At 49.8% G+C, this 26851-nt stretch overlaps 1 protein-coding gene and 1 long non-coding RNA gene across 4 annotated transcripts in view; both read right to left on the bottom strand.

The window, feature by feature from the left end:
• LOC108351974 (uncharacterized) overlaps window positions 1-18157 on the bottom strand; it is a 47698-nt gene extending 29541 nt beyond the window's left edge. The window contains exons 1-2 of one of the 3 annotated variants that reach the window (XM_039084737.2): window positions 16834-18157; window positions 12187-12415 (exon numbers count right to left, since the gene is read on the bottom strand). The gene's annotated coding sequence lies outside the window, so the exon portion shown is untranslated. The remainder of the gene's footprint in view (window positions 1-12186; window positions 12416-16833) is intronic. The other 2 variants (XM_039084736.2, XM_017596857.3) reach the window with 2 other exon arrangements.
• A 3742-nt stretch (window positions 18158-21899) lies between these two features.
• On the bottom strand, window positions 21900-25835 carry LOC134480416 (uncharacterized). Its single transcript, XR_010054874.1, has 3 exons — window positions 25714-25835; window positions 25360-25529; window positions 21900-22179 (listed from the first exon to the last, which is right to left on the bottom strand). It is a non-coding gene; the product is annotated as an uncharacterized LOC134480416 (long non-coding RNA).
• Between the last annotated feature and the right edge of the window lie 1016 nt (window positions 25836-26851).

Genomic DNA, 26851 nt, shown 5'->3' with positions numbered 1-26851 from the left:
GAGGCTCTCCATGGCCCGACCAGGGTTGGGCATCATTGTGGGTCTGTGAGATCTGCTTCTCTATGGGTCACCATGTCCAGCATTAGCTGAAGGAATGTGTTTGTCTCTTGTCACACAAGGCTTTCCAAAGACAATGGGGCATTCAGTATGTTTCCCTCAAGGATTTGTGAGATGTCTCCCATGTTCCAGGCAGCAAGCCAGCATAGGGAGGGACACAGCATGCAGAACGGGGACATGGCTGCAGCCCTCTGGGAGCCAACAGACAGATTGGGTAAACAGATTCAGTGACAGGTTACAAGAGCATGCAAGATACCAGGCACTGTAAGGACCACATTCATCAGACTCAGTCTTGGGTGTCTATTAGCCATAGAGATTAAAGCAATGACTTTAGGTGTCAGGGTCAGAGGACTGAGAGAAAGGATGTGTGCGTGTGTGAACATGCATCCACGTGCACACACACATACACACATACACACACACACACACACACACACACACACACACACACCACCACCACCACCACCACCACCACCGCCACACCACACAGACACATGCACACATGCAGGTACACATGCACACGCATGCATGGACACATGCTCATAACTGGAAAGACAAGCTGGTGAGTCTGCTGTGCTAAGTGGGATATATGTTGGACAAGAAGGCCAGACACTATCACCATGCAGCCAGGTAAAATGTGGGGTCCTACCTGTAACTTTACCCTGGCTAAAGTCGGAACTCTTTCTGCACCATGCTGGTGACAGCCAGTTCCAGCCAGGGATCCTTGGAGTCCTTGGTACAGGACACCTTCTAATCAAACATTGCCATGGCAAAAGTTGCTTCATGAAAACTGCAAACTCTGCCTTCTTCTGGAAGAGTCTTTGGTGTATATCCCCCTTTCTAATGCAATGAAAAGTCCTATCCAACTCTCTCCAGTGCTCATGGGCTCCTTTGAACATTGACTTCCACAGTATGTGGGAGCTCGGGTACTTCTAGGATGTTGCCTGTTTAGTGGCAACAGTGGTCTGTGTTTATACATAGCCAGGCCTTTTGTATTTAGAGTGGTCATGTTGGCTATTAGCATCCGAGACTGATGAAGGAGGAGTCCAAAGAAGGAGCTGGAACCAGTGGACAGAATGGCCCTCAATAGAGCCCATGATGGCATTCACCTCAGAGCATCTTAGTAATGTTGACTGAAGCTCCCAGAAAAGAGCCACACATTGTGGTTGTGGCCGAATTACCAAAGATTGTGCAGTTTTACAGGTGGGCAGCCCACAAACCTTGAGATATCTTTAGTCCCCCTAACAGGCTTGTATTGGCCACCTCTGTGACGATTGGCTAAGTCCTTTGGGAATGTATTAGAGACTCCTAGTTCCCACAAACCCAAAGTTAAGACCATCATCAAATGCCACCCAGGCCCCACTTCCGGCCACCCACCCACCCACTGCAGCATGAATGGCCCACAATCACAACCAGTGGATTCTGTGGGGAAATGAAGCAGACCAAATCAGGGCAGAAGAGACCTCAGGCAGAGATGAGGACAAAAACAAACTGTCAGGAGGCAGCTTCTGCTACCCAGCTCATTTAGTGGGGGAACAAAGGCTACTTGAACCTTTGGAGGGTAGGTAGGGGCTTTGGAGTGAATGTGCATCATTGGCCAGGGCCAGGGTGATGGGGATGCTTCATTTGCATAAGGAGGAATTCCAGGTGCTGCTGGACAAGACCTTATGAAGGGAGAACTTTAATTTGGCTATGAGACCTCCTTCAGGGAAAGAGGTAAGAACACAGGGCCATGTGTACTGGAACTCGCAGACCTAGGGCAGTGGAGGAGCAACCCTGATGCCAAACTTGGGATGAGATTTCCAGGGTTTTGACAAACCTCAACCCTATTCTTGCTCCAGGTCAGCTCCCTACAGCTCTAGGGCTCCACGGCTCCTCCTCCCCACAATCTAAGAGCGTCCGACACCCATGGCAGAAATCTGCTAGCTTCCTGTGATGGGTCCAGTGATATATTTAAAAAGTACCAACACTTGATCAAACTGCCACCATGCTGGAGCAACCTGAACCCTGCCCCCTGGCCATGGTCACTCGGGTTTGCTTCTATTATAAACTCTCGCTTATCCCTTTGATGTAAAAGCTGTGTTGGAGTCCACAGTCCACAGGCATCACAGTATCCATAGCCTCTAAGATTCTGGGTCACCGCTGCCTAAGAGAGTGGGAACCACTATTGTTCATCTGCAAGGCAAACCCTGTGTCTAGGGAGGCTCTGGAGTCCCATCCCTGCTTGGACCCAAACAGTCACCTTCATGGTGGATCTAGTGAGTCCTCCAAGGGAGCCTGGTGCCACATGTGACTCAGTGGGCAACTCCAAACTTCTGGTCAGAAGGACTAAAGAGGCAAAGAAAGGGAGGGCAAGGCTTCATGGAGGTTGGGACTCACCCTGATAGGGATCTCAGTGCCTTTGACAAAGGCATGAAGGTTCTAAGAGGCAGCAGCAGATGTCTAGCTAAGTCAGAGCCAGCCTGACAAAGAAGCGAAAGGTCACTCTGGTGGACCTTGCAGTCTGTGCATATCCTTCCAGCCCTGCTTCAGTATAGGAGCCATGAGGCAGTTCTAAGAGTGGCCGAATATTTATCTAGCCCGTGGCTCCCCACAGGACACTAAGTCACATCCCTAAGGTGGAGTGAATGGAGATGAAGCAACTTAGAGCTGAACTCTGAGGGCCAGAGAAGATGGAGAAGGAAGTATCTTTCTTTCCTATTACTATAATGAAGTGTTCTGACAAAAGCAGTTTAAGGGAGGAAGGATTTTTTCTGGCTCACAGTTTGAGGGTAGAGTCACGTGTGACAGGAAAGTCACAGAAACAAAATAGGTAGGCAGCATGTTGCACTGTATTCACACCAAGAGGCAGAGAGCAATGAATGTTTGGGCTCAGCTCACTTCTCCATGAATTCAGTTCAAGAACATAGCCTAGGGAATGATGCCGCCCACGGTGGGCAGATATTCTCATCTCAGTTAACCTAATCGAGATGAGGAAGGAATGATGTTTAGTACAGTAGACCTGGCATCTCAGAAATGTCTACCCATAGGAGGATTCATATCCACTATCTCTTCACCAGTGTTCTGGCATGTAAGGTCTCCTGAGACGGCTTTTCCAAGGTATGAGAGTCCTAAGCTAGCTCTTCCCCTCACAGTCTGTGGCTCTTAAAAAACTGTCTTTTCTCTTCAGAGGTGGTGTTATACCTTCACACACATTCCATGAGCAGAGAGGGACAGCAACAAAACCATTCCAAGTGGCTGCAAGAGAAGCACCAGGCAGATGTGTGACTCTCTCTCTCTCTCTCTCTCTCTCTCTCTCTCTCTCTCTTGGTTGCTGGGGGACCATGAAAAAAAGGGACTCAAATTGAACATGTTCCCCCAAGAAGGAAAGTTAGAAGCATAAATGTCTAGTGAAATGGAGTATGCCAAAGTGACACTTGCATCTCTCCATGAACTAGGCTCTGTTACAATCATCCCTCCACATGGGGTATAGGGATATAGAAGGAAGCCATTTCCAAGGCTCCTGGACAGCATCTTGAGCTGTGAGAACTGTACTTCCACTCTGTCTTGGTTACCCAATCTGTGATGTTGTGAAAGAGTTCTAGAAACAAGACTTAAAGAGAGTGTCTTAGTGGATCTTTTTTTATTGCTGAGATAAAACACCATAACCAAGGCAACTTATAAAAGAAAGCATTTAATTTGGGACTCACAGATCTAGGTCCAGAGGATTAGAGTCTATGACTCATGACAGTGAGCATGGTAGCAGGCAAGCAGGCATGGCACTGAAGCAATAGCTGAGGGTTTACATCCTGATCTAAAAGCGTGAGTCAGAGTTAGTAGGGAACCTCAAAGCCCACCCCTCCTCCAACAAGGCCACACCCTTTTAATCCTTCTTAAACAGTGCCACCAACTGGAGACCACAAGTATTCAGATATTTGAATCTATGGGAGCCATTCTCATTCAAACTACCACAGAGGGCTCACACTCAGGCACCACACAGGGTCAAGACTCATTGCTTTCACAGCTATAGTCATAAAGATTTTTCTTCTAAAATAAACTATATTTGAACAAAGTGGCAGTTCCGGGAAGTGTGAGGAGATGGTGTCAGGGAATAGTGGTACCTGTGTAAGGGTGGGCATCCAGTTCTGCACTTCATACTGCCAAATCAAACCAGACACAAATCCAAGAAGCAGAAGGTAGGAAAAAGCTAGAGGCAACATGATAGGTGTGCCTTAGAGCTTTCAAATGACAGTTTTATAAAACATACTCAGAAAACCTTCTCAAACTGCCCGGTAATTAAACCTCCTTGAAAAATGCAACAGAGCTGTTCCCCATCAGCTCTCAGCATCCCCATCAGTAGTGTGGAGCTGTGGCTAGAAAGCAACAGGGCTGATCTTGAAGAGATTATGCTGAGAGGAATCAAAACCAAGGAAGCGGAGCTGAGGTAGAAAAAGGCAGAGGGAAGGTGCTGGAGAACAAGGGAAGGAGGATGACAGCCACTCAGCTGTTTTGACTTTTACAGTCTGTGGCCACAACTGAACTCAGGCCAGTGGGAAAGCAAAGGAACCCTGTGTAGTTCTGGAGGTACCCTGAGGTTCTCCCCACCACCTCTGCTGGGGGCAGCATCCTTTGTCTCCCCTCCTTCTCTACCACCCAGAAAGAAGCTGAAAGATGAGACTTGCTGTCCAAGTCAGGCTCCTTCCACAGTCTCCCACATGAATCAAGTATCTGAAACTTGAGCTTTGAGCTGAGAGCTCTGTTCTACACACACCGGAGTCCTGGGTGCTCAGTGAGCCTGCTCTAGACCTTAGAGAGCAAGTCCCATGCTGGTGAGTGAGGGCTGCACGGTGTGAATGGTAGCTAAGGAAGTGTGCTGACGATGACAGGCAGAGGCCCAGGTGGAGGCTGCTGAGCAAGGACCTGGATGACAGAACTGGCCTAGTAGCTCTCCTGGGACATCACATGTGTCCAAGTCACAGCAGGTAATGCCCAGTATGGTGAGATGGAGCCCGGAGAAAAAGCATTCTCTTCAATGCATTTGATGGCTAAGATGGCTACCGGCCTTGGTTCTCTCCCCAGAAGTTGAGGGTAGAAGACTAGATGACCCAGAATTCCTCTGGCTCGTGACTATGATGACCTCACTGCCTGAGCCCTGAGTGTCCACTGAGCCATGTTCCAGAGCTAGCCCTCCTAGGCAGGAATGGAAGTGGCCAGAAACCATTGATTCGAGGTACATCATTGAGCTGACAGGAAAAGGAACCTGGGCATTGGAAGCTCTATCAACCCAAGTGCACCGGGCTCTTTTCTCATCTCAGATGGGCCCAGAGCCCTCCCACAGCTCTGGTGACAGCATGGCCCTTTGCGTGTGGTTGGCCCACCTCACTGAAAAGGGACTCCATACAGAGCCTAGATCTTGTTTCATGTCCAGAATCTCAAGGTCGTGCATTGGGGGGTGGGGAGGGCACGGGGGGGGGGGAGCAGGAGGTGGGGAGAGCTTGAAACTCACTGTTCGGAGACTGTATCCCATCTGAGTTGTTTCCATAGCACCCAATCCCATCTCCCTTGCTGCCAAGTCTAGCATCGTAAATACCGATAGAGCAGTCACTTTCACCTCTCACCTTTGACCTTCCCCGATAACAGCAGAGTACCTGCAGCCTTGCCAGATCACTCTGCCAGATGCGTTTCCTCGCAGCATATATTACAGTCAAAAGCTATTAAAGATTTAGCATAACACAGACGAGAGGTGCCTCTCCAGGGGCCAGCGCGGAAGCAGCGTCTTAAATAAAACCATCGTATATCTCTCATCCTGACAACAAGACAGGCGGCGCGGGCTGAGATCAATCCCTCCACCTGCCTAGATGGGTTCTGGGTTTTGTTTTTTCTTTTTGTTTTTTTCTTAGCAGCATCACACAGGCCCCTGACACTGTCTCACGAGGCTCCCTCGTGACTCTTGCAAATAGGAAGCAGGAAAATAGACAGTGTTTGCATGCACTTCATGGACCGAGGTCTTGCGCTGCCACCAGCACCTGTGTGGTCGTACCTTCTGTGTTAGGACTCCTGGAGAACTGTGCGATACAGGAAAAGCACACTGTCTAGCCATATCCCGTGCGAAGTCTAGACACTTCCCAGAACATTGCCTATCCTTTTCCTGTGTGTTGAAACACAGGGTGTGGCTAGAAGTCTTTGCAAAGTAGAATTCAAAGTGAAAGTCCCTTGCACCAGCCAGCTGTGCGCCAGCCAGCTGTGCACCAATGAACACACACAACCAATGGGGTAACGCAATGGATCATGGGGCACACGTCAACCCCCGAGATAAATCTGTGGCCTGCTCTATCAGAGACAGCATTCTGAGGACTCCTTCTACTTGAGGTGCCATCTCAGCCTGTGTGTTCCAGCCCTCTGGTCCTCACTGGAGAAGAGTCACCAGGAAAGGCCAAATTCCATGCCTGCAGCAAGAGAATGCAACCTTCAGATGCACTTTTGGCAGACTCTAGCCCCTGCATCCAGTGGACATCCCCCTGCCTCTGCCTTTCTTGCTGGGAAAAAAAAAAAGCTATTCCCTGTCTGGTTAGCCTGCAGGAGATGCAGATGCTCCAGCATGCTGAAGGTTCTTCTATGTTCTATGGGAATTTAAAAAGCCAAATGCCCCTTTCCTATACATTATACCAACCTAGATACCCATCCAGGAACAAACAGTGACCAGAGCTCACATGGGCAGCACAGGAAAGTGAATAACAAACAGGCCCTGGGCACAATACAAGGCTCCTGTCAAGCACATCATCAGCTTTCAAAGTCCATCCTGGGTTTCACCCAGCACCCTCATTGTACATTGCTAGCATCCTTAAAGTCCCGAGTGTCTGAGAAGCAGGCCAATCATAGGGTTCAGAGACAGGTACGGTGGCCTCTTCTGGGCTGAGACTGTGGCTGTGACTGTGACATGTACCACCTGAGCATTTTTACCCAGGGTAGGGTGGGGTAATCTGGCTGTGGATTCACAGCTTCTCACAGAGAGGGGGGTGGACTCATGGCTTCAGGGACTGAGGAGGCCACGTTGAGGTACAAGGCTCTACAACTGCCCCATGTGGACAGCACCTTGTGCTGGTTCTGGGAGTTTATGAGGGTGCTAGCCCTGTCACCCCTCCCTGTGCCCACAACATCCATCAAGACTGCACTGTGGCTCCCATAGCACCAGGTCACGCAGAGGGATAGCAGTTGGCTTTCAATGCAGAGAGTCCTGGCACAGTCCTAGCTGCCACAGGCCCACCTCCCCCTGGAACTCTAACAACCCCCTCAGAAATCAAGCAGTATCACTAACAGTGTGCAAATTGGTCAAGAAAGCAAGAGGTGCCAGGAGAGGGAACACCAGGGGCACAGGCCTGGGCCATCTGCTTGTTGGATAAATCTGAAAAAGCATCAGAAAGCATATGAGACATCAGAATGATGGGGAGATGGAAAGAACTGAGCTCTTCCACCCCAGGAAGCTCCAACCTCTGTTTGTTAGGAGAACCAGGCTAGCATACCAGTCTATACAACATACCTAGTTCCCATGTGACCACTCTGCTTGTAGTGCTCAGAGGTCCAAAGACAGAGTACACAAGCAGTGTAAGCAGCTTTTGCTTCCTCTTGGAGAGAAGTCTCAGCAAGTGGCTGCATAAGTGAATTTCTGAACACAGACGCCCCAGCTTAAGGACAGTGTTCTCCAGCAGACTGGAAGTTGGGCTGACTTAGCCAAGTGTCTATGCTCCTGCTGCAAAGTAGTTTTCTCCCTTAACCTCTGTCTGTCTTTGAACAATTTCTCAAGATGGGATGTTTACATGGAGGTAAAACAATAGTGTTCTAAGAAGAAAGGAAATACTGTAGTGAGTAAGACAGGAAGCAGGCAACTCATAGTAGCTTCAGGAAGTTCCTGAAACTGACTGGATTCACTAGGCCCCTCCTTCCCCAAGAGTATATGAATAGTAAAGACTGCTGAGAATCACTTTCAGATAAGCCAAACATCCTAGAAGAAGCAGAGAGTATCCAAACTTAAAAGAAACAAAGACCAGCCGAGCTGCCTAAAAAGGACTCCCTCCTACTTGTTGAGCTGCCAAAAGGCGGTGCAGTGTGTTGTGGTTCCCATACATATAACTGTCGTTTATGCTATGGTGGGCCTTGGTGTGCTGTCTTTGATCATTTCTGCTCCTATAAGTAACCCTAATAAAACTAATTGGTTCACCAGTTGGATGCTGGTGTTAGAAGCTGTACTTTGGTCTGTCGTTTGGTCCTTATCTGAGGTAATTAGACATCTAGTCACAGCTCCCCAGGAATAGTATCACACAACCCCAGCATAAGAACTGTTCAGAGTTAAGCCTTGTTTTCTGAAAAGTCTGGAGCCCAGCACAGGGCTTGAGCCACGTAGAGGGATCCTCAAACTGACACTACCCTCCATGGGAAAACATAGAGTCCCCTCCCTATAACCTGCCCCTTTCCAGTGCCAGATTAATGGAATGGAAAATCTGAAATAGGAACCCAAGGCCCAGGTAAATTCCACTTGCTGACTGACTTCCAGGCTGGGCAGAGCATCTGCCCCTCACCAGCTGCTCTCAGAACAGAAGGGTCCTTCTGCACACACTTACAAGTTCATGTATGTGCCCATGCACACGTCTGTGTGCGCACACATTTTCATACACTCACAATGAGCTCATTCACTTTAAAGGGAGCACAGAGGTCTCAGGTCAGGAGAGAGGCCTGCCTGCTTCTACATGATGCTCCCAAAGATTTGTCTGTGCATTTAGCCCAGATCACACTGGCTCCTGGGAGGAATCTCTCCTGGCGAAGACATCATATTCTGAGGCACACGAACTCACATGATGCAGGAACAAAGAGTGGTATTTGTTGCCCCAGGAAACAAATCCACAAAAGCTTGGACCCTTGCTGCTGTGTACGGCTACTGAGGTCTCAAGCCAAGAGGCTCTCCCCATCATGTCAGGGCGGAAAGATTTTCAGATGCTGCAAGCCTCTCGTGGGAGTCAGGACTTGCCACTGAGGGAGAAGACGAAAGAGGAGCCAGGTTGGCAAGGCAAAGCTCGGTGTGTAGGGAAAAGTTCATGGCCATTTCTGAGGCTCTGAGAAGTAGGATGGGTAGACAGAGCTCTGCCAGTCCACGTAAGCCTGGCAGTGTCAGCGACAGATGTGTCTGTATGAAGAGATGTGCCACCTGGGTTCCTAGTATCGCTGCTTGACACAGTATCCTGGGACAGAGAAAATAAATCATTTCACACCACATTTCAAGAGAAATGCCCAAATTAGAAAGAGCAATAAATTGCTAATTAAATCCTACTTGGATGTAACAAGATAAATAGCTCACTGAAACCCGCAAGTCAACAGATAGTGAAGTCCTTGAAGAAGCCGCTGGTGATGACATGGAGTTTTGGGGCCGGAACACCGGGGGTTTGCATGCCCTGCTCTTCTGATCTGAACACACTCCAGAACCTGACTGAGGAAGCCCAAAATGTGAGTTTTATTCCGGAAAGATGGTTGCTGGGCCCAGGAGGTAGTCAAAGCACATGGCTCCGGGTCCTTCACACCAAGTCCAGACACCAGAAGCAAGTCCAGAGAATAAGTCAGAAAGTACTTGGCGGAGAGCAGGAGGCGGGAGCAGCCACTGGGCAACAGAAGGAGGTGAGGCGCCAGTGTCTCCCCCTCAGGGTCCCGGAGTGGATCCAAGGGAAGTGGAAGGAATAGACCATGAACAGGACACAGGAGGGTGAGGCCCACACCTCTCCTACCTAGAGGAGATTTTAGCCGAAGCACTTCCTACACCCAGCCACCCTGTGCTCCAAAGCTGTTCAAGCTGCTCTCCATGGAGTCCCATCTCTCCAGCTCCACTCCCAGCTCTGTCAGGCTCAGTCTAGGTCTCTGCCTTTCAGGGCCTGGCCATCCCTCAGCTCACTCCTCAGTAAGTGCTGCCTGCAGCTCTCCAGCTCAAGAGCAGCTGTGCTCGCCCAGGTGGTGTGGGTTTGTGAGTGCAGATGTGTGTCAGTGGGTGCACATGGGTGCAGATGTGAGTCTTTAGGTGCATAGGGGTGCCCGTGTGAGCAGGTAGGTGCACACAGGTACATGTGTGCGCTAGTTGTTCACAGGGTGCCTGTTGAGTCAGTGGATACATGTATGAGTTCACAAGTACATGTGTGTGGACATGGGGGTTAACAGGTGCACATGTTCATATATTTGAGTCATTGAGTGGATATGCGTACATGTGTGAGTCTATGAGCACATTCACATACACGTGTAAGTTGAGGCATGCACATGTGCACAGCTATGAGCTGGTGGGTGCACATTTGTGCACATGTAAATCATTGGGTTCATATGTATCCACATGTGAGTCGATAGGCACAGGTGTGGGTTGGTGGGTGCACGTGTGTGCACACTTGAATTGGTGGGTGGGGTGCATGTGTATGCACCATGCCTCCGACATGTACACATAGGCACACAGTGTTGTGTGTGTGTATGTGGTACACACGCGTGTGTGAGTGGGAACATGTAATGAGCATGAATGTAGAGATCAGACAGGGGATTTCATCTTGTCGTCCTGAGACTGGTTCTCTCACTGATCTCGAAGCTAGCTATTTCAGGTAGGCTGGCCAGCTAGCAACCTTCCTGGGATCTTTCTGTTTCTGTCTACTAATGCTGGGCTTACATGCACATACAGTCATGGCGAGCTCTTATGTGAGTGCTGAGGAGTTGAATTTAGGTCCTTGTGATGCCAAACCAAGAGTTACTCACTAAGCCATCTCCTCAATCCCCACACAGTGTCTTTAATCAATTGTTTTTCTCATATATATATATATACATATATATGTATATGTATATATATATATATGTATATATATATATATATATATATATATATAACATAGAGGTAAATACCAACCCATGCATACTTCACCAATGTGTATTTCATATCAAACAAAATATTTACTAACGTTAGCTGTCATTGCTGAGTTACTATTGCTATGGTGAAACATCATGACCAAAAGCAAGTTATAGAGGCTCACATTTCCACAGTACAGTCCATCACTGAACCAAGCCAGGACCGGAACTCAAGCAGGGCAGGAACCTGGAGTCAGGAGCTGATGCAGAGGCCATGGAGGATGGTGCTTACTGGCTTCCTCCTCATGGCCTGCTTTATTATAGAACCCAGGACCACTGGCTCAGGAATGGCCCTGCCCATAATTTGCTGGGCCCTTCCCTATAGGTGAGTAATTAAGGAAATACCCTCCAGGCTTGTCTACAGCCCGATCTTCTGGAGGCATTTTCTTATTTGAGGTTTCTTCCTCTCGCATGACTATAGCTCGTATCAAGTGACCACATAGCTAGCCATGGAAAAAATAAAACCGACAATAAATATTAAACTTTTGAGGGGTCTTTGCTTCAGTTTGCCTTCTCACTTTCTGTTTCTGAAAATGAAATCACGGCTGGAAGTGATGCTGCGCTTCTCAGAATCGCTTCAGCGCCAGATGGCTGGTCATCTTATCTACTCACCTAAGCATTTAGGTCACCGTATCCTAGATCCCCAAGTGCATCCCCGTACTTTGTATGTGTGTGGGGGAAGGGGAGAGGAGTGGCACACAGCATCCTGGAAATAATGCCAGGTGCAGGGCAGGTTCCTGATGGTTCGTGGTACATGCACACATGATGAGGTATTCACATGAGTATATGTGCGCTATGTGGGTATGCACGGCTGCACTGTGGGCTGTGCATGGGGTATGTGTGCCCAGTGTACATATATGGTGCGTGACATATTGGTGTGCCGGACTAGGACTACGGGCTGTGTACACACATAGTGTATGTACCTGGTATGCATGCCTAGTGTGTGACATGTGAGTGTGCCTGGGTGCGTGTACAGAGTGTGTACATGTAAAAGTGATTTTCATGCATGGCATTGCATATAGGTGGAGATGCTGTTGGGCGCACATGTGTGTGCATAGGGGAGCATGAGTGCAGACTAAAAAGAGGGGTCAACAATGAAGATGCCATCACCTGCCCTTAATCCAGCTTGCCCTCCATTGTGTGAAGCAATTGCTATTTATATATTAGTTCTGGTCCCACAGTTGGGCACATACACCTTGTTGAGCCCCTAAGGGGACACTAAGCCCTGAAGATCCTTACCTTTCCCTCAGGAAAGCCCAGTTCCAGGGTAAGTGAGGCCCCGTCCATGCCCTCCAGGGGCAGTGGCCCATCTGAACCCCTTTCACCTCCAGGCAGTGTTGTGCTTTGTGTTCGCCTTGGTTTTCAGCTTTTGGTAGTAGTTATTAATGTTTCTCATTTCCTCAAAAATTACAGCTGTGGTGACGTTAATTGTTACTGTTCCGCAGCTGGAGGGCCAATTTAGCACCTGCTAAGAAAGACATAGAGGCTGAGGTTTGGGGAGAATGACCCAATTACCAGTGTTAGCATGTCATTCTGTGGCAAGGGGGAATTACCCAGGCAGAGCAGCGGGGAGCGTCTGAGAGTCTCATGGAGGAGCCTTCACAATGCCAACCTGAGGCGGTCTGCTGTGTGGACAGGAGGACAGGTCTGTCCACTTGGCATTTGCTCTTAAGATTTCTGAGCAGACACAGGCTGAGGACAGAAAACTGATCTCAGAGAGCTAAGCATGGCCTGCCCGGCTGTGGGTGGTCCAGGGTGAGGAGGGATGATCACAGAGCAAAGCTGGGATGCTCTAAAGGGCCCGCTCTTCACAACAGAAGCATCCAGCTTGTGAGATCCGGATAACAGCACCAGACAGTCCTGGGTCCAAGAGGCTCAACCCTCAAATGCCAGCTAGATTCTGTGGAGTGTTAAGAGCTGAGGGAGAAGCCAGGCTCTATGGGACAAGAGGGTCCTGTCTGTCAGCTCATCTCTTGCATAAAATGAAGACAAAAGTCTCCACTTGATAGCTGTAGTGAGACGTGCTCCTGTTGGGATAGTCTTTACTTCAGACCACATCGTAATCAATTTGCATACATTAACTTATTTAATGAGGTAGTATATTTGCTAAACTTGGGAGATTTTAAATTGTATTAACAATTAATACTATTAACAGCTCTCAGAGGCCTGGTAGTGTGAGCTCAAGGAATCGCATTAGATTCTTCAGCATGGGTGCATTCTGCAGTGTAAGTACATTCCTGTGACTGCGCTCCGCTGTGTGGGTGCCTTCTGGGGCATGAGCGCATTCCCATGGGTGTGCTCTGCAGCCTGGGTACATGCTGCAGTGTGGCTGCTCAGAGATGTCTCTGACGATGGCCTGGCCCTCAGACCCCCACCTCAGGGTCTGAGAGGCCCCAGAGCCTCTAATTGCTCCTTTACCATTTCCTGAAGTCACAGCGCCTCCTCTGACCCACAGACTCCCCACTGTCTCCTGCTTTCTCTTCCTTGGAGACTTAGGAACTCGCTGGGACCAGGAAGGCGGTCCAGCCCTATGTGTCTATCAGCTCATCCCTTGCATAGAGATTAATGTTAGGGAACCTGCTGCAGTGTGTACAGCCAGTCTGTGAGTCAGCTAAGCTCATCCCTCCCCATCCCTCCCCATCCCTCCCCATCCCTCCCCATCCCTCCCCATCCCTCCCCATCCCTCCCCATCCCTCCCCATCCCTCCCCATCCCTCCCCATCCCTCCCCATCCCTCTGATTCTTGCCTCTAGAACAAACTCAATACCCTGAGTGCACAGGGAGAAAACAGGTACACCCTGGTCCCCTGCCTCTCCTAGCTGGATAGCACCAGTCCCTTTGTGATGTTTCTCTAATTCTGGACAGGGTGACGTGTATTTACCACACCCAATCTCAAAGCAGAAATACCTGGGAAAGGAGAGGGAATGGGAGAGAAAACAGCTCCAGATAATCTCTCAAATAAAAAACATGTGGCACACAGGCGACAACCTGCCAGCACTGAGAGAGGTCAGCTCCTAACTTGGGTCCTTGGAAGGAAGCTGTGTCTTTGAAGGCTCACTGAGGCCAGGGATCATGACAGCAGTTATGACCATCCACTCTCCTACTATGGGGTGCACATCAGAACGGACCAGAGTCATTTCTCAAAGTTGAACAGAGTCTGTCAGGAGGGTTGGTCTATCTGGGGAGACATGGGGTGACAGATTCCTGGGGTGGGAGATCAGGAATCTCATCAGGACAAACGAATATAGCATAGGTGTTAGACACTCTCTTCATGGGAAATAACAGGGCAGTGTGACACCAAAGTCCTGTTCAACTGGCCCACCCATAAGTTCAAGGGCATCTGAGGAGAAGAGAGACCTTCAACCTAGGTACCACACAACAGCCATCAGCATTAAGTTTGAGATGGCTCCCCATCCCAGTCCCGAGTGCCTTCGCATATGTTCACACTCCTCCATATCTTGAAAACACAGTTTGGGGGAGGGGCTCCTGTGGGAGAAGAAAGGGCTGTGTGGCTGGGTGGGGAGTGCCTAGATAGCTAAGAAGGCATGTTTCTGAGTATGTGTGTCTGGGATGGGTGTTGGAGGAGATGGATGAGTAAGAAGAATGGGTGGGGAAGACCTGTCCTGTGGCACAGGCACACACACCCACAAAGAGCCCACGAAATTCTCCCTCACTCTCTCTTCCTCTTTCTCCACTCCTCCATGCCCTCTCCTCTCCTCTCTCCCCATCTCTCCTCTGTTCCTACCGTCTCTCCACTCTCCTCCCTCTGTCTCTTCTCTTCTATCTCTTCTCATTCACTCCTCTCTCCCTCTTCTATCTCCTCATCCTCCTCCTCTTCCTCCTCTTCTTCCTCCTCTTCCTCTTCTTCCTCCTCCTCCTCCTCTCTCCTTGGACATCAGAACTGTTTAAGTTCTTGGCCTTTGAACTCCAGGATATTGGCCAACTCTCGGTCATGGGCTGTGGGGTCTTGAGTAGCTGCCTGGTTCTCTGCAATGTGGACCACGGGTGCTTGGAAACTTATCTAGCAAGAAAGTGGTGGATCTGCCATTGCTGCCTTCCTCTGGCTGAGCCAGACACAGCCAGAGACATGCAGCAGGGGTCCCAGTGCCCAGCAGCCACAGTCCACCAACCAACTGTCCCCAGCCTTCACACATTTCTAGGAGCAGACCATCCCACCTAGGCAACAGAGTGACTCTGTTCTGAGGCTGGGACTCAGCATGAGGGCTGTACTGCTGCTAGGCCTCCTGCCCTGCTCCTGCCATCCGGGTAGACACCTGCATCTGACCCTTCCCCTCCTGATGCTTTCTGCTGATGTGGCAGTCAACTGTGTGAATGCTGAACCTAACACCCCACCCCTTTCCTCCAACACTGCCAACGCCCTGTGAGTAAGCCAGGGTACCTAGAGAGGCCAGCTCCTGCCTCAGGACCCTGGAGGAAAGCCTCTGATGTTCCCTCAGTCCACACTTCTGTCCCACTGTGAGCCAGGCAGATGGTCTATGCGGTCAAGGGCTAGAATTGGGGAGAGAGACAGAGAGACTCTTTCTCATACAGGAGGAGGACCATCACGACGGCAGCTTGACCTGTTCTTTTGTATGCTGATCTTGGTCCCTCCTGCACCACAGCCTAAACCAATTCGTCTCAATGCATGATTTTGAGTTGACCTTAATGGGGTCATATCCTGTAGGATGTTGCCAGTACACCAACTCTAGGTGTCTTCTAGCAGAGGCTGGTCTCCCAGGTGTCTCTGTGAGTAGCAGGTATACCTTAATGAAAGCCTGTCTTTCCTCAGAAGAGAAAAGGCAAAATGGTGGCTGTTGCCTCTCAGAGGCTATTCTAGCAGTCAGATCCCTCAGTGTCTTAGCTAGTGGACTGACTTCTTGGGCTCCATGCGGCACATGGCCAGGAAAGTGCCAGAATGATCAGAGAAGAATGAGCTGCTAACGTCCAGGGCCTCAGGTGGAGAGAGGCCACTTCCAAGCGCTTGAAGACAAGGGAAGGCAGACACCAGGAGAATCCTCTGGGCTTGGGGAATGGGAAGGACACACTAAAAGTGTGGATGAGTAAGTCCATTTTGTGCAGCCCATGACGGGAAGACATCAGAGGGCCTCAACCGTGAGCCTGTCCCACAGGCTGTGAGGTGTAGGCATCGATCCCACCCCATGCCTGCTTCAAGCCACTTGGACAGTACAGGTTGATCCTTTGCTAGACCTGTGTTTATCTTTCCCTGAATCATCTCCTCTTCCTGTCATCTCAGTTCCAATCCAGAAGCAGCCGTGAGAATCTGACACACCTGTCCTTCCCTCCTCTCGCTCACTCCAAGGACTGTGGTAACTGAAGCTGAGTGGATTAAACGGCCTTCCTCAAGGGTTGACCCACCCACAGAGCAGCAGGTATTCAGAGCTAAACTGCTACACTTCTGCCAGTCAGGCTCAGGGGCCTCAAAAGAACCTCAGGCTGGGAGATGCCCTGCATGATAAAAGTGAACCAGGCCAATCCCCAAGGCATGGAAGGTTGCTATGGCTGCTCCTAGGGTCAGCCCTAGAGAACCAAGAGAGCCTTCTCTGTTAAACACAGCACCCCTCACCTTCCAGTCCAGATGAACAGTCTAGAAGCCACGTTGCCATGTCCAAAAGAGGTCCTAAGCTCACAGGAGATGCTGTGGACAGGGACTCCAGTAGGACGACACTATATTGCAGTCAGCCAGAGTCAGAACCACTTAAGTGACTGGGGGGCCTGCAACATCTTAAGAGCTGTCCCTATCCTCCTCATGAGCACCTCTGTGGTCCCCACCAAGGCTTACAAATTAGTGGAAGCTGGACTCCTAAAGAGTCAAAACAACAGAAGAAGCCCTGGGTTACTCATCCACACTGCAAAGATTGTCATGTACCTCTCTGGTGGAAGGGTGGAAGGTGGCGGCTGGTGGCAACGGTGGTTGGGTATTTCAAGCAGGCACCCTGGGTTCCCCTCGGAGCTGGAACAAGGATGGCATCTCTGTGGAGAGCCTGTGTTTGCTCCCTGCCCACCGTCAAGGGATCCTTCTTCATTCTGTGGCTCTGAAGGGTGGGGAGGAAGTTAAACATGGTTTCCTGTCAAATGGTTGTGGGTTTTGGTGGGGCTGATGAAACCTTTCTGAACAAGCCAGAGGTGGCGGTTGCACAGTGCAGCAGATGTCACTGGGTGCTCTTGAAACTGTGTGTGATGGTCGGTGTTTATAGTGTGCGTTTTCATCTCGGTTGTTGACTTGTTAGAGGTGGTTTTGTGTGAAAATCACCACGGGTCACAGACTGTTTAGCAAAAGCATGAGTGAACTTGTGTACTTCACCTGCCATGCTCATGGTGGGCCAAGTGACACCCAAGCTATCTTGGGAGTGAGCGATTGGAGTGATTCACTCTCACAGGGCAGACAGTGTGCCCAGCTTCCTCAGAGATGATTCTCATGTCTGACATTAGTCTCTGAGCACAGGGCTCAATCCAAGGCACTCCAGAGACAGAGGGAGGAATATATCAGGGATCTTAAGAGTTGTCCTCTGGTGTCAAGATCTGTCATTTGCAGACAGTCCCTAAAACATGGCCCCTTGGTATTACTAAAAGCTACCTTGGGACAGGAAATAGACAGCAGGGACATCCACGGACATCCCCAGTGACTGCCCTGAACTCACCTAGACCTCCTCCTGCTTATCATGCAGCTGTCTTACTGGATGACACACCTACCCTCAGCACCAAGGTCACCCACAGGTCCAAGGAGACCCTCTCCTGCCAGGTTCCTAAAGTCATGGCATTCCCTACAAGGCCTTTCATATAACCTTGCCTCCGGGACACATTGGATCTATTCAGCCAGAGACTACTGTCAACATTTCCCAAAACATCAGGGAAGACAGAAAAGGCTTCATGCATCTAGACACTGGGCAGGTGAAGAGGAAGGGTCAAGTCCCCGTGGGTCCAGGTCTTGGCTATCGATGTGACTCATCAGTACCTCAAATCCGGCAGAGTCGGGTGAGGAGCCACATTCTTCAGGGGGCTCCTGCCTAGTTCGTGATGGGTGCGGTACGCACAGGGTGTTTAGTGGAACAGTTGAAGTGTGGAAGAGAGCTTTCTGGCATAGATAAAGCTGAGAAGGGCATTTGCTGACTTCTGCTCAGCATCTGTCATCCTCCCCCTCTTCTTCACCAGGCTGCGTCCAGCAACTTGATGTATCCGACAGCTCGCCCTGTGCAGAGTGCTACTGGAAAGGTTAAGTTAAGGCTCGCAAAGGCGGACTGAAACCAAAAGGTCTGAGGAGGGCAGTCCTGCCCACAGGACAGCGGACGGTGGGGATGAGCCATGCTGGGTCTGCTTCCACTTCACTCACAGATGCCCACACCCAAATGCTCCCCAGGAATGCTGTACAAAGCATGTCCAGACCCCTCCTGTATCACCTTCATCAGGATCTTGGCTCCAAACCGCCCACTTCATTGGTCAAAATGAATGGATACCCTAAACATTAGGACTGCACTTGTCTGGTCCCATGCCAAGGGTCTCATGTCACGGATGGGGAACTGAGGACAGGGAACGCCATTAGAAGTACAGAGCTGCACATCCCAGGCTTCCTCCCTGACACCTTGACCTTGAACCAACTCCATCAGCTTCCCGGGGGCAAAGCTGGACAGCTCTGCTTCCAACATTGTTTCTTCTCACTGGAATTAACCCTGATTTCTCTCAACTTCTAAAACGCACAATCACAAGAGGGCAAGATGTGTCAGCCAGGTAAGGGGCTTGCGGACAAACATGACAACCTGAGTTTGTCCCCAGGCCCCACATGGTGGAAAGGTGGATCCAACTCTTTTGATCTCTACGCATGCACCATAGCGTATGAGCATCCACACATCCATCCAAGGTAAACTAAATGTAACAAGAGAACAAAATTAGCTACAGGAGTGAGAATGGGGCGCCAGGCCAGGCCTCATTCTCCTAAAACTCTAAGTCCTCTGAAGAGCCCAAGATTCAAGACCCTTCCTCTCGAATCCAGAAACAGAATGGTTAACCTTCATGCATGGCCAAGGTGGAGAAAGTGTCTAAGTGTTGGAGCCACTGACTGCCAGCATTCAGGGCTCAGCCACAGCTCGAGGCTACAGGAGACAAGGGCAGGCCATGGGTAGACGTGGCTGGACCCTGTCTCTCTTCACACATCTGTACTCCCATACAGGTAGCCACAGCAGTGAGGGGGAAAGAGGGGACTCCCTCCCTGCTTGCTGGGAGCCCAGCAGAACATGCCTCCTCGGCCACCATTGTGTCCCTCAGCCAGAGCTCCCTGTGGCACAGCTGCCTGACCCTTAGAGTTCCCTCCACACTGTCCGAGTGGTCCTTCTCAAATGGAGACATGCTCATAAGGAGGACTCAGTTCCTCCCACTCTTTCTCTCCCGCTTTTCAAGTCTTGCTAAGTTGTTTCTATGAACCACAGTGACACCTCATGTGCCAGGTGTTCCACAAACATACACGTAGTAGGACTTCACCTTGATGCATTGATAACCACCGTTTAAACTTCATCCGCCCTTGTAATTCCTGATTGGTTGTAATACCAACCAATCAGTAGCAAGTGTACTGCTACCCTCCAAGTGGACCTGTGCTGAGCCAAACAGGTCATCTCGGCCTACTTCCTGGATGCCCCACCACTGTCTACCTTTACACAGCATGAAAATCAGCTATCTAAGAAGACAGATGTAGCCAAGTGGGAAGCTTGGGGTCTGTCTGGGCCCTAGCAGCATCTCAGAGCCTTGGCCATACCTGCCTCCTCCTTTACACAGAACACAGTATGTGTATGTGCTACCACCCTGTCGACTGAGCTGCAGTATCGACACTCATGAGGCTAGCTGCCACCACGGGGCTGGACCCTCTCATGGATTTGGGGTGCAGAACAGTGTTATCCTAATGGAATGGTGCCGGGAAACAGGAGCAAGGCCCAGGCTAGGATACAAGGATGATAGTAGAATGATGGGCTCAGCCATCAGAGAGCAGCAGCCATGGTGGTGTGCTACTCCGTGGCTGTGGGCCTCAACAAGGGCCACAAGGTGACAAAGAATGTCAGGAAGTTGAGACGCAGTCGGTGCAGTGGGCGCCTTACTAAGCACACCAAGTTCATGCAGGACATGATCCGGGAGGTATGGACCTACAAGCAGTGCACCATGGAGTTGCTCAAAGTGTCCAAGGACAAGCTTGCACTCAAGTTCACCAAGATGAGTATGGGTGCGCACATCTGTGCCATGATAAAGCGGGAGGGACTGAGCAACGTGCTGGCAGCCATGAGGAAGGCGGTGGCCAAGAAGGGTTGATGAACCTTCCCCCAGTAAAAGATGGTTCCTAAAAGAAAAAGAAAGGTGGGCTCAGTCAGTATCAGGTGGCCCTGCACAGACCTGCCCAGGGCCACAGAGGGGCTTGGACTGTGGCTGCTGTGGAAACTTCAGGAAGGCTGAAGGTGATGCCAAAGCTTCCAGACTTCACTCCTAGTCACGTGACTTCCAGGGCTGCATGCCCCTGACAGAGCCAGGACCTACTCTTGCCTAAGTTTCCCTTGGGGCTCTGTGCTTGCTGCACTCTCAGGAGTCACTGACTCACCTTTGGATATTGGCAAAGAATCAAAAGGAGGGTAGGAAGGCAAGCCAGCATACCTGCATGCCAATAGGACAGGGCTTCAGCTCTCTTGGGCTATGAGGAAAGATTTGTGCCATCTCTGTCATTTACCCATACCTGATAAAATTAAGTGATCTGCCTGAGCATCTCAAGAAATTGGTGTTCAAACAGATTCCTGGGCTCTCTGGGGATCTGTCCCTGCTGTCCTGGAGCCATCGTCAGCCTAAAGTGCAGCCCTTGCCTCTGCCAACACCAACAATAGGCAGGGTCAGGCAGCACTGGGCTCATCCTGTGTCAGGGTTAGGACTTAGCCTCTACCCTCTTTCTTCCTGGCCAGTGACACTGCAGGAACCACCGTGTCATCACAGCACTGACTGCCTATACCAGAGAGCTCTCTCCTTGCTTCTTGTCACAGGTTCAAGTTCTGGGAAGAATTCTCAGCATGGAACAGAACTGCCCAGGGAAAGATCACCGCTGTCAGAAGCAGGCTTCTGAAGTTACCTGTAACTGGCCTTATCACAGGGGGTTGGGTTCCAGAGGCTGAACTGTCACAGTCTGACTCACTGGCATTAATACCAGCAGAAGTTTGCCTTCCCCTGAGCTGGACCTGGCCGTTAATGTTCAGTACGATCAGTCAGCCACCAGTATTTTCCCGGAAAGATGGCCTGCTGTCACTCAGGTTTCCGAGAAGGAGCTTATAACTTGGTTATGTAGCACCTGGAGCCCACAGTCCTCATTTCAGGGACTGACCATGATGGAGGACCACCACTCAGCAAGGCCTAGTGCAGCTCGTATGCATGGATATGGAAGAGAGGAGAACGGGGGACATCTCTGACTCCTACATTTGACGCCCAGGAATGCTACTACTCACTTGAAGTCATTAGACTCTCTCTCTCTCTCTCTCTCTCTCTCTCTCTCTCTCTCTCTCTCTCTGGAACTCACTCTCTCTCTCTCTCTCTCTCTCTCTCTGGAACTCTCTCTCTCTCTCTCTCTCTCTCTGGAACTCACTCTCTCTCTGGAACTCTCTCTCTGGAACTCTCTCTCTCTCTCTCTGGAACTCTCTCTCTCTCTCTCTGGAACTCTCTCTCTCTCTCTAGAACTCAGAAAGATCACTCGAGACCCAGAGGGCTTAGTCTAGGAAGCCTTCAAACTGATGTGGTCCTGGCACCTGTGCTGACAGATACCAGCACAGAGGAAGCGGAAGTCTCACCCGGCTGGCCAGCCCCAGGCACCGTTGAGTCGTGTTTGTGTTGAAGAAGAATTAAGGCTGATCACGTCTTGTGCCTAACATGGAGCGACATCTTCTGAGTCTCCCCATATTGCTGTTTTCACTGAGCCACATGTAACACTTCAGAGTGCCAAATGCTTTATAAAAAAAAATAGACCTGGCTCCGAGCGGGCACTACAGAATAGCATGAGTGGAATATGGCTTTTATGAAAACACAAAATGCTAACCACTCCCCACTCCCAACCCACCCTCCAAAAGAAGGAGAGAGGAAAGAGAGAGAAAGAGAGAGAAAGAGAGAGAATTACAGAAACTCGGAAAAGATGCTTTTCAAAGACGAGCTTCTTCTAGACTGAAAGTGACGCCTGAGTTCTGCTTCTTCATGCAGAACTTGTGTTCAGCTCCTAGTGGGGAAAAAGAGAGGTGACGCTTGATTTCTGCAAAGAGGCACTGCTGCCTGGCTGTATGTGTTGCTCAGGTGTCGTCGGGATTGGCAATGTGACCACGGCACGGGGGATTTCAGAAGTAGAAGCCATGCTCTGGTCATTCTGCACAAAATGTGCCTCCCGCCCACCACCTATACCTCCTAGACACCTGTCACCGCCCTGGTGTGCAGCAGGTCCAGCTCTTGCAAACTGTGGCCTTCAGCCTCAGAAAGCTGCCACACAAGACTGTAGGATAACCATCCATCTTCATGCTCTACCTTCTTCCTCAAAGACAATCCCCATCCCTGTATCTGTCAGAGCCACTGAAGGGTACCACTAAATAACCAAAGCACCAGTCAAGAACTTCTCCGGCTCACTGTGCTCCCATCCACCTCATGTAACCTATGCTGAGCTGGGAAGCTCTAGGACAAGGCCACCCCTTCTCTGGAGTATGACCACATCTGCTGGCTTCCAGGGCCACCTGCTCCCTCCATACCTCCTCCCTCTCCTTGCCTCCTCAGTCTCTGCTTTGTTTAACTACTTATCCGCACCGTATGTTTACATTCCGTTCTCTTTCATCTTGGAAAACAAAACAAAATATAGAGAGTGTGAAAAGATCAGAGGGTTCCAAAGGCTTGGGGAATCCTTAGGAGAGGGAGTGAAGACAGAGCCAGGCTGCGGGGAGGAAACTGAATCTGACCTGTGTATGCTACTACCTTGTCAATAGTCGGGGCGAGGGGCGAGAAGACGGCTCTGACAGCAAAGGACTTTGTTACACAAACTTGAGGACTGAAACTCCACCTCCAGCACCCACATAGAAAAGGCAAGAGTTGAGCTGGACTTGGCAGCCCATGCCTTCAGTCCCAGCACACAAGAGACAGTGGTGGGAAGATTCGGAGTTTGAGGCCAGCCTGATCCACAGAGACAATTCAAGGAGAGTCGGGCTACACAGAGAAACCTTGTCTTGAAAAACAAATAAAACCAAACATCAAGAAAGAAAGAAAGAGGGGGGGGTTGGGGATTTGACTCAGTGGTAGAGTGCTTGCCTAGCAAGCACAAGGCCCTGGGTTCAGTCCCCAGCTCCGAAAAAAAGAAAAGAAAAAAAAGAAAGAGGGAGGGGGAGGGAGGGAGGGAGGGAGGGAGGGAGGGAGGGAGGGAGGGAGGGAGGGAGGGAGGGACCAAGAGTGGTGGAACACACTTGTAGCCAGCAGTGACAGGATGGAAATTGGAAGATCTCTCAGGCTCACCAGAAGGTGGGCCCAGCCAAATCATGCGCTTCAGGTCCCAGTGAGAGACCCTGTTCTAGAACAGCAGAGTGGATGATGACTGAGGAATGACCAAGGTTGACCCCTGGCATCCACACTCATGAATACACATGTAGGCACTCAACTGTACACTCGTAAATATGTACACACGCAAAGCCACAGTAAACTCATGAAGCAATGTCCAACTTCGGCCGGTGCATGCCCAGTGGATCCTCAGTTGTCAGACATGCTCCACAGTGACACAGGGTGCTGATGAAAGCAGATTACAACAGTGGGATTGGAGAAGAAAGATAGAAATTTGGGACTTTCTACCTAACCTTTCTATAAATCGAAAAACATTCTAGAATGTTTGACAGGCAATCCTTGACACCAAGCGAAGTCTCAGAGATGAGGACAGACAATGCCTTTTGCAGTGGCTGGAACTCTTCACTCGCACTCCTGAAGGGAGCCTGTGCCTTAGAGTTCTCCCAGAAGATAGGAAACAGAAGAACATTGACCCGTGTTGGTACTGTGTACAAATACACACATGCGCACGCACGCGCACACACACACACACACACACACACAGAGAGAGAGAGAGAGAGAGAGAGAGAGAGAGAGAGAGAGAGAGAGAGAGAGGTAATATTTCATGTGGTTTACTTTAATCTTTAAAAATTCCTGTAAGCCACATTCTTAAAAGTAAGTAGATTTTAATGTTTCAATAATTTTATGCCAAAATAAATACTATCTTTGTTGAAAGATGGGCACATGAGTGGATATATGGTGAGTAAGTGACTGAATGGATAAATGAATGGGTGGGTGAGTAGATGAATGGGTGATGATTGAATGGAGAAATAAGGATTGATGGGTGGGCAGACAATGAATATGTATATATGTATAGATAGATAGATAGATAGATAGATAGATAGATAGATAGATAGATAGATAGATAGAGATAGATAGTTAGATAGATAGATAGGTAGATAGGTAGATAGATAGATAGATACATAGATAGATACATAGCTGGACTGAAAGAAAAATCAATTCATCAAAAGACTATAAAGTATCTTCTTTGTTCCCAGCACTAGGGGTGAAACCCAGGGCCACACATGCTAAGAAAATATTCTGTCACTTAGTTGTATCCCAATCCCCTTTCTTTACTTTTTATTTTAAGACAGACCCCTCTAAGTTTCTCAGGCTAGTCCTTAACTCACCCTATGGACCAGGCAGGCCTTGAATATAAAATCCTCCTACACAAACTTGCATAGAAACCAGAATCAGAAGCGTGCAGCATCAAGCCAGGCTACAGTGAGTCTCAGGACTTTCTGAGAACAAATGGGCCAATAAAATTGTAGGGCTAGCCTGCTAGAGTCAGTCTGCTGGAGGGGTAGAGACACCTTGGAAAAGACAGGATGAGGCATATAATTTTGTGCAAAGGCACAGAGAGAAAGTAGATCTGCTGAAAGCTGTTTCCAACACACATGGTCTGACATGGGAGAGACACCACGACGGGAACTGTAAACGGTAGGACAGCCCCAGGAAGCAGCGATTGGCAACCCCACACCAAGCCCTGCGGCATAGGGCTCCTGACTCTCCCAAGAACCATAGGAATGTGTCCAAGGCCTAGAAGCCAAAGAACCTTGGAATTCAGCCCTTTAGGTAAGCAAAAGGGAGCTTTCTGGCCATGAATAAGGGTAGGATACCAGAACAAAGGCAAAGCAGGCTATCCTGTCACGTCCAGGAAGAATTCAATCTTAATGTAAGACATGGGGACTGATTTGGGACTACATAGGAGCCAAAGGCAAAGGACTCAGTTGGTCACGGCCCAGGGTGACACTGGATAGTGTCATCTCTCAATTATCCCCATCTTCCTTCGGTTCCCTATACCTGCGTTTGCTTCCTTCGCAGCACTTACAGATAGTAATGACTGGGTCAGTCTCCTCAGGCTGTGAGTTGGGGACATGGCGAAGCAAGACCAGCGATTCTAGGGTGGGTGACGGACGGCCCTCAGCTCCAAACAGATTGTGCTTTACTGAGATGGTGGGGGTGGCAGGCACGTGAGGCCTGAGCTCATCTTCGTAAGATCTCGGGGTGGAAACACACAATCTTTTAATTAAAATTTTACCGAATTTTAACTTGAATTTCCCATCTGCCACCCTAATTATGCCTAACCCTAAACCTAACTTGGAGCCATCTGTGTTCTTATCTCATTATACTGGGGTTATTTGCGTGCTTGTCCAATTCCTGCAGGAAACAGCAAGTCCCTCACCAAATCTGGGCATCTTAGATCTTAAGAACCAAACAGATGTCCCGTGCGATGGATCTCAGACAGGGTTCAGTGGGCAACTGCTTCATCCATGTTCTGTCAGATGGACAAACAGGTGTGAGAACAAGCTAGATAGGCGTGTGCACTCTGGAGCCATTGGTCAAGCTGGGCTTGATGTCACAATTGTTGGGCCATGACAGCATGATGGCTGAAAGAGTGTTTTCTCATATAGTATGGATTCTTGTACAAAATGTGTGTATGTGTATGCATGTATGTGTGCATGTGTGTGCATGTGCGTGCATGTGTGTTTGTGTGTGTGTGTGTGTGTGTGTGTGTGTGTGTGTGTGTGTGTGCATCTGTTTCAGCTTGCTTGAGTGGAAACCAGCATCCCAGGACCTCATTCTGTGAGCTGGAGGCAAGCCTTAGAAGTCTTTGAGGAAGGAACCGTGACACTGGCTTTGCTGTATCTGCTGGAGTGAGAAGTGCTGTGTCTTTATAAATCTGACCCCACACCTGCTGACTCCCCAGGGCCAGGCTTATGTGCAGAGAAATGAGCCACCAGCGCTTAGCTGGCCATATGCTGGCTCCCTTCTCTCGGGGAGGGTAAAATGCCCCCCTGCTTCTCAGAGGCATTTAGAGGACCCCCAAGCGCCAAGGCCCAAACCCATCTACTGAGTACTTCATGAATACTCTCAGGGCAAAAGTTCAACACCTCATTTCCTCAGCACCCCACCTCCTTATGCTATGTGTCACCCCATCATTTGTGCAGTTGGTACCGTGCTTCTGGCTAGTCCTTCATGATTTCACTCGTGGAAGATTCTGAGCTCATGGGGGACGCCCCTGAGACACTTGTGGGTTAGAGAAGGCGGGTTGTGCTTCCATGAAAAACTCGCAAGAGCAGAGAGCATCTCTGTGTGTGTCTGCACAAGATGAAGCATTACAGGCAAAGGACAATCTGGGGAACTTCCCACCAGGTGCACACAACACGGGTTACACACAAGCTGCTCTCAGGAAACATGCCAACTAAGAGCAAGATGTCTCTGCTCCTATAGGCATGCATATACATGCGCAGTTGCGCCATGGTGCATATATGTGTGTGTGTTGTGTGTGTGTGTTGTGTGTGTGTTGTGTGTGTGTGTTG

The sequence above is a fragment of the Rattus norvegicus genome, chromosome 9, assembly GCF_036323735.1.
Source record: "Rattus norvegicus strain BN/NHsdMcwi chromosome 9, GRCr8, whole genome shotgun sequence".
NCBI lineage: Eukaryota > Metazoa > Chordata > Mammalia > Rodentia > Muridae > Rattus > Rattus norvegicus.
The sequence above is the reverse complement of the archived record's forward strand: the minus strand, read 5'-3'. Positions and strand labels throughout refer to the sequence as shown.